This window comes from Condylura cristata, unplaced genomic scaffold (assembly GCF_000260355.1).
Source record: "Condylura cristata isolate star-nosed mole 26May11 unplaced genomic scaffold, ConCri1.0 scaffold00003, whole genome shotgun sequence".
NCBI lineage: Eukaryota > Metazoa > Chordata > Mammalia > Eulipotyphla > Talpidae > Condylura > Condylura cristata.
Genome location: NW_004567104.1, coordinates 18322226 through 18328780, shown reverse-complemented (window position 1 = coordinate 18328780; position 6555 = coordinate 18322226). Strand labels below are relative to the sequence as shown.

The 6555-nt window shown below is 37.2% G+C and overlaps 1 pseudogene; it reads left to right on the top strand.

Moving 5' to 3' along the window:
* The first annotated feature begins 2568 nt into the window (after positions 1-2568).
* Positions 2569-4595, top strand: LOC101628206 (annotated as a pseudogene).
* The last annotated feature ends 1960 nt before the right edge of the window (positions 4596-6555 follow it).

Genomic DNA, 6555 nt, shown 5'->3' with positions numbered 1-6555 from the left:
TCTACTGTCCTGCCCACTGCTCCCTTCAGCAGTGTATTTCAATCATTATACCTGTTATGTTCCCCACTCTGTCTCTGGTTGGTCCTCTCATCTCCCACCCTCACATTTCTAGACTGTACCCCAGTTCTTATATGGGGTAAAATAAATACATCTTAAACATAAAGAAAATCAGGAAAGATATAGAATTGAACAATATTGACAATCATTTAGACCTATTGACATTTATAGGACATTCCACTTAATCATATAAAAATAACTTTTTTAGATTTATTTATTTATTCATACAGAACTGGCATACAGGCCAGAGATGCGGAGGGTGAGCGGATTCACCAGAGACAGAGTGGGGAGCAGAACAGGCAGATCCACGAAGTACACTGCTGAAGGGAGCAGTGGGCGGGTCAGGAGAGGTCTGCCACGCCATGTGGTCACCTCCGGGTCAGGCGGGAATTGAACTCATGCAGAAGTGGCTTAAGCTTCTCAGTGCTGCACTTTAACCCACTTCACCACCAGGGAGGGCCCACTTTTTAGATTTTTTTTAAAGATTTATTTGTTTAATGCATACAGAACTGGGGTACAGGTCAGTGGTGCAGGGTGGGTTGAGGTAAGAGGATTCACAAGAGACAGAGTGGGGAGCAAAACAGGCAGATAGATGAAATACACTGCTGAGGGGAGCAGCAGGCCCAGGAGAAGTCTGCCACGCCATGTGAGTGACCTCTCTGGCTGGGGATCAAATTCGTGCTGCAGTATCTGCAGATAGCTTCATAGTGCTGTGCTTTAACCCATTGCACCACCAGGGAGGGCCCACTTTTTAGATAGTTTTAGAATATTTTAATGAATGATGAAAAAATTAGTTGTTGAAATGTCTCTAGGTATAAAAATTCTCAAAATATTGGCAAACCCCATTCAACAATTTATTAAAAGAATTGTACACCATAATCAAAAGAGATTAATTCCAGAGAAGCAAAGATAGCTCAACATTCAGAAAACAATCAGTATGATATACCAAATCAACAAAATAAAGATTATGAATCATTGATTCATGATTTGATGAAACACTGAAAAAGATATGATCATTTTAATAGTAGAAAAAAGTATCCAGCTTATTAGGCCCTCCCTGGTGGTGCAACCAATTAAAGCACAGCACTAAGAAACTAAAATCACTTCAGCATGAGTTCACTCCCCACCTTGGAGTTGACCCACATGGCACGGCAGACCTCTCATGACCTTCCCGCTGCTCCCCTCAGTTGTGTTCTTCATCCATCTTCCTGTTCTGCTCCTCACTCTGTCTCTGGTGAATCCTCTCACTGCCCCTATAGCTCTGGTCTGTACCCCAGCTCTGTATTCATAAATAAATAAATAAATCCTTTTTAAAAAAATCTTTAAAAAAAAAAAGTACCCAGCATATATTTACAATAAAAATTCTTGATAAAATAGGTATAAAGGGAGCACAACATAATACAGATCACCATTTTTCACCAATTTTTTTCAGCTAGTTGCAATAAATCAGAGGAGTTAGGCAATAAAAAAAATTGGGGAAGAAGAAATAAAAATATCACTATTTGATTTTATATGGATCAAACCCTAAATTCTCTGCCCAAAAACTGTTAGCATGAATAAATACCCTCAGTAAAGTTGAATGATACAAAATTCAATATATATTAAAAATATATATATTGAATTTCTACAGACCAACAAAGAACTGTCAGGGAAAAAAAAATAAGAAAATAATCCCATCTACAAGCAAGTTGAAAAAAATAAAATACCTATGAATAATTTTAACCAAGGAAGTCTAGGACCTGTACATTGAAAACTGTAAGACAGTGGTGAAAGAAGTCAAAGAAGAAACATAGTAATGGAAAGATAGTCCACTTTAATGGATTGATATACTTAATATTAAAGTGGTAAAGTGTTCATAATACCCAAAATAATCTATAGATTCTACACGATCCCCTCAAAATTCCACTGTTAATTTTCACAGAAATAGAACAAACAAGCTCAAAAGGTTGATGAAATCATAATTGATCCTGAATAACCAAACAACCCTCAGAAAGCACAAATGGATCACACTCCCTGAATTTAAATAATATCACAATGCTGTAGTAATCAAAATAGTACACTACTGACTTAAAAACAGAAACATAAATCAATGTAATAGAGAGCCCAGAAATAAATTCACCCACTATGATCAATTAATTTATAACAAAAAAAGTAAGAAAATACAATAAGGCAAAGACAATCTATTAAATAAATGGTGTTCAAAGAACTGTATACTACATGCAAAAGGATGAAGCTACAACAGTATCTTACACTACAAAATTAACTCCAAATGACTTAAAGATTGAGGATCCCTCCGCCACAGTCTCCATTGTTGCAAATTGTCCTTCCTTCCTCCTACCAGTGCTGAGGCAGGAGTACCTCAAACTGAGTACCAAAGCTGACTTCCAGGTACTCCAAAAAGCAAAAGCCTTCTGTCCATTTTCCAAGAGAAGGGCATGACAGAATGAGTGCACACCTGGCAGGACTGGCTGTTTAGCAACCCACATAATCAAAAATAGAAGTTTTGCCAACATGAGAATTTATACACATGGTGTTGCTGGACCTTCAACAAAGGTGCTCATAAGCAGAGAAGACCTTGAAAGGCTTTTGAACAGAGTAGAAGAGAGCATGGAAGAATTGAGTGAAGACATTACTGGGCAGGTAAAGCGCTTACCACCCAGGTGTGAGGAGTGGCCATAGACAAGTATTAGCCCACTGCTGATGGCTGCCTGGTGCAGTGTAACATAGAAGAAGTTGTGTGTGATAAAGTGTCACCTTATCAGAGCATTATAATTCTAAACTCAAAACAATTTGAAAATATTCGCATCTTTCTTTGGATAGATAGGTATTTATCCAAAGAGCACAAAAACATTAACTCAAAAGGAAAGCTGCACTCCTATTTACTCCTATTTAGAGTTCACTATAATAGCCAAGATATGGCAACAACCTAAATACCCCAAAACAGATGAGTAGATCAAAAAATGTGGTACATATGCCCAGAGGAATACTACTCAGAGATCAAATAAATAAATAAACAAATAAACAAATAAATATGCTCATTCCATTTACAGCAACAAGAATGAAACTGGAAGGGATTATTCTAAGTGAAGTAAGTGAGCCAGAGCAGAAAGATAAATACTAGATGGCTTCTCCTATACAAAGAATCTAGAGATGTCAAACAAAAGATCAGACAATGACAAACTGTAAGACTGACCTCTGAAAGCAAATCATAGATCTGTGACAGTCAAGAGGGGGAGGGAGAGAGTAGGGGAGAGTAGACAACAGGGTGGGGAGGAGAATGTGGTGGAGGACTATGGGTACTGTGGTGGGAGAAATATGATTAAGGCACCTGAGGGGAAAGTCTTATATTGTGGAAAAAATAAACGTAGATATCTAGCAATAAAAATAAAGTATCTAGGGCCCTCCCTGGTGGCGCAGCGGGTTAAAGCACAGCACTGAGAAGCTAAAGCCACTTCCGCATGAGTTCGATTCCTGCCTGCCCCGGAGGTGACCACATGGTGTGGCAGACCTCTCCTGACCCGCCCGCAGCTTCCCTCAGCAGTGTACTTCGTGGATCTGCCTGTTCTGTTCCCCACTCTATCTCTGGTGAAGCCTCTTGCCGCCCCTGAGCCTCTGGCCTGTACCCCAGTTCTGTATGAATAATAAATAAATCTTTAAAAAATAATAATAAATAAAAATAAAGTATCTGCACAATGAAGGAAATTATCAACAAAATGAAAAGGCAACCTACTGAATGAGAAAATGTATCTATAAATCATGTTCTAAATGGTGAATATCCAAGATGTACAAGGAATTCACAATTCAGTTTTTAAAAGCTGATTAAAATATAGGGACTTTCCAAATAAAGATAGCAGAATGTGGTTACAGCTTTTTGCTGACTATTTTCAGCAAAACTTGGTCTGGTAAACTTGGCCAGATTGAATACACTTTGGCTGCTGTAGCTGAAGGAGTCCCTTCAGTGGGAATTAAAGCTGCAAATGGTGTGGTATTAGCAACTGAGAAGAAACAGAAATACATTCTGTATGATGAGTGTAGTGTACACAACATGGAACCAATTATCAAGCATGTAAGCTGGGTGTGTAATGGCATGGGCCCAGATTACAGAGTGTTTGTGCATACAGCCCAAAAACTAGCTCAGCCATTCTATCTGGTTTGCCAAGAACCCATTCCCACAGCTCAGCTGGTATAGAGAGTGGCTTCTGTGATGCAAGAATACACCCAGTCAGGTGGTATTTGTCCATTTGGAGTATCTTTATTTGTGGTTGGAATGAGGGAAACCACATTGATTTCAGTCAGATCCATCTGGAACTTAGTTTTCCTGAAAAGTCACAGTCATGGGAAATAACTATGTGAATGTGAAAATGTTCTATAAGAAAAGATGTAATGAAGATCTGGAACTTGAAGATGCCACTCATACAGTCATCTTGACCTGAAAGGAAGGTTTTAAAGGGAAAATGACAGAAAATAACATAGAAGCTGGAACCTACAATGAAGCTGGATTTCTGGGACTTAGTCCCACTGAAATTAAAGATGACTAGGCAGTCAGAGGAGAATAATGAAGTGACTGAAAACTGAAATTTTTGATAATCTCTCAACTTGAATATATTTCAAGTATGGTTTGTTTTGTAGATTTTTTTTTCAGACTTATTTCTACGCTGTCTAATGGACTGATATCTTTAAAATGACAGTTATAATGAACTGTTAACACAAAATATTAAAATTTTTTTTAAAAAACAGAGGCCTGAATAGTTTTTCTAAACAAGATATCCAGATGTCCCCAAATCACATGAAAAATGCTCAACATCACTCATTATCAGAGAAATGCAAACCAAAATCACAATGAGTTACCATCTCATAACTGTGAGAATGGCAATATCAAAAATTCAAGAAACAAGTATTGTTAAAGGGAGGCCTTGTGCACTGTTGGTGGGAATGTAAATTCAGTGTGCCCTAAGTGGAAAACAGTATGGATGCTCCTCGAAAAGTGACAAATAGAACTACCATTTGATCCAGAATTTCCATTATTTACTCAAGGCAAACAAAAATACTAATTCAAAAGAATATAAGACCCTTATGTTCATTGTAGCATTATTTGCAATAGCCAAGATATAAGAACAATGTAAATGACAATCAATGACTCAATGATTAAAAAAGTATGTGGTATAAATATTCGCTGGAATATTAGTTGGCCATGAAAAGGTTGGAAATGTTGCCATTTATGATAACATAGATGGATTTTTAAAGTATTAAATAGTAAACAGAAAGATAAACACTATATTATTTAATTTATATACGGGGTCTGAAAAACCAAAACAAGCAAATTAAACTAAAATCGTACAGATAGAAAACAGACTGATGGTAACTAAGAGTAGACAGTTGATACAGCAGGCATGAGGTAGTAAAATTGCTCATGAAAGTGATCAAGAGGCACACCCTTCCTGTTATAAAACAAATGTCAAGGAAATATAATGTACAACATAGAGATTACAATCAATATTATAATCTTGCAAATTTGAAAGTTGTTAAGAAGGCAAGTAGACTTAATTTGATGATCACTTCACTGTGAAAACAAATATTAAATTATGCAACTGATTCTAAAATAATATTTTAAATCAATGAGACTTCAGTTTTAAAAGTAATTAATTTTTAAAACAAAATAAAACCTTTCAGGCCTGAAGTTAAAAATAAAAATTTTAGGCCGTCATATTAGATATTCATGGACAATATTGGTGACTGTACCCTAAAATCTGTGTCACCATAGATACGGTGGTATTAAAAGTCAAAAGGGGGGATTATAACAGGGTGGCTCCTAGGAAAAAAAGGGGAAGTTTCAGGTTCCCTGCCCCAGCCAGAAGCAGAGTGGAGCTGAGGAGAGAAAAAAAAGAGAAGAGAAAAAATCTGGGAGAAGAAGGAAGCAGGATGGGGAGCCAGAAGGAGACCTGAGGAAGCCACATGGAGCAGCAAGCATGTGATGAAGAAACCGTGCTTGTTTCTTGGCCCTGGACTGGTTAAGGCAGATGTGGGTGAGATACCTGTAGGGAGGTGACTATGGCAGTGTTTATATTGATTTTGAATTTTCTCTTTTCCTCCCAGAATTGTCTGGCCATTTCTGACCCTTTTCAATGGATCCCAGCTAGAAGGTGCTTTAGGCTTGTGGTGGACTTTCAGGCCTTCTTTGGACCAATCCCCTTTGGGTTGACTTTTGCCCATGAGGAGATGGGTAACTTCAGGTGTTTGATTTAGAAATCATATTCTTTGTCCTCTGTATTGTATACTTACTGTGCTAAAGTTTCTTTTCATTAAAGTCTTGTATGTTTAAAAATAGATAAATAAATAAAATAAAAATTTTAAACATATCTGTCTGTATTGAAGACGGTGTGTGGTTCTCAAACTTTGTTATATATTATAATTACCTAGAAAAATGTTAAAAACCTGATGCCTATGCCACATTCCAGATTAATTAAATCAGAACCCAGTGGAAGAAAAGTGGTGACTACA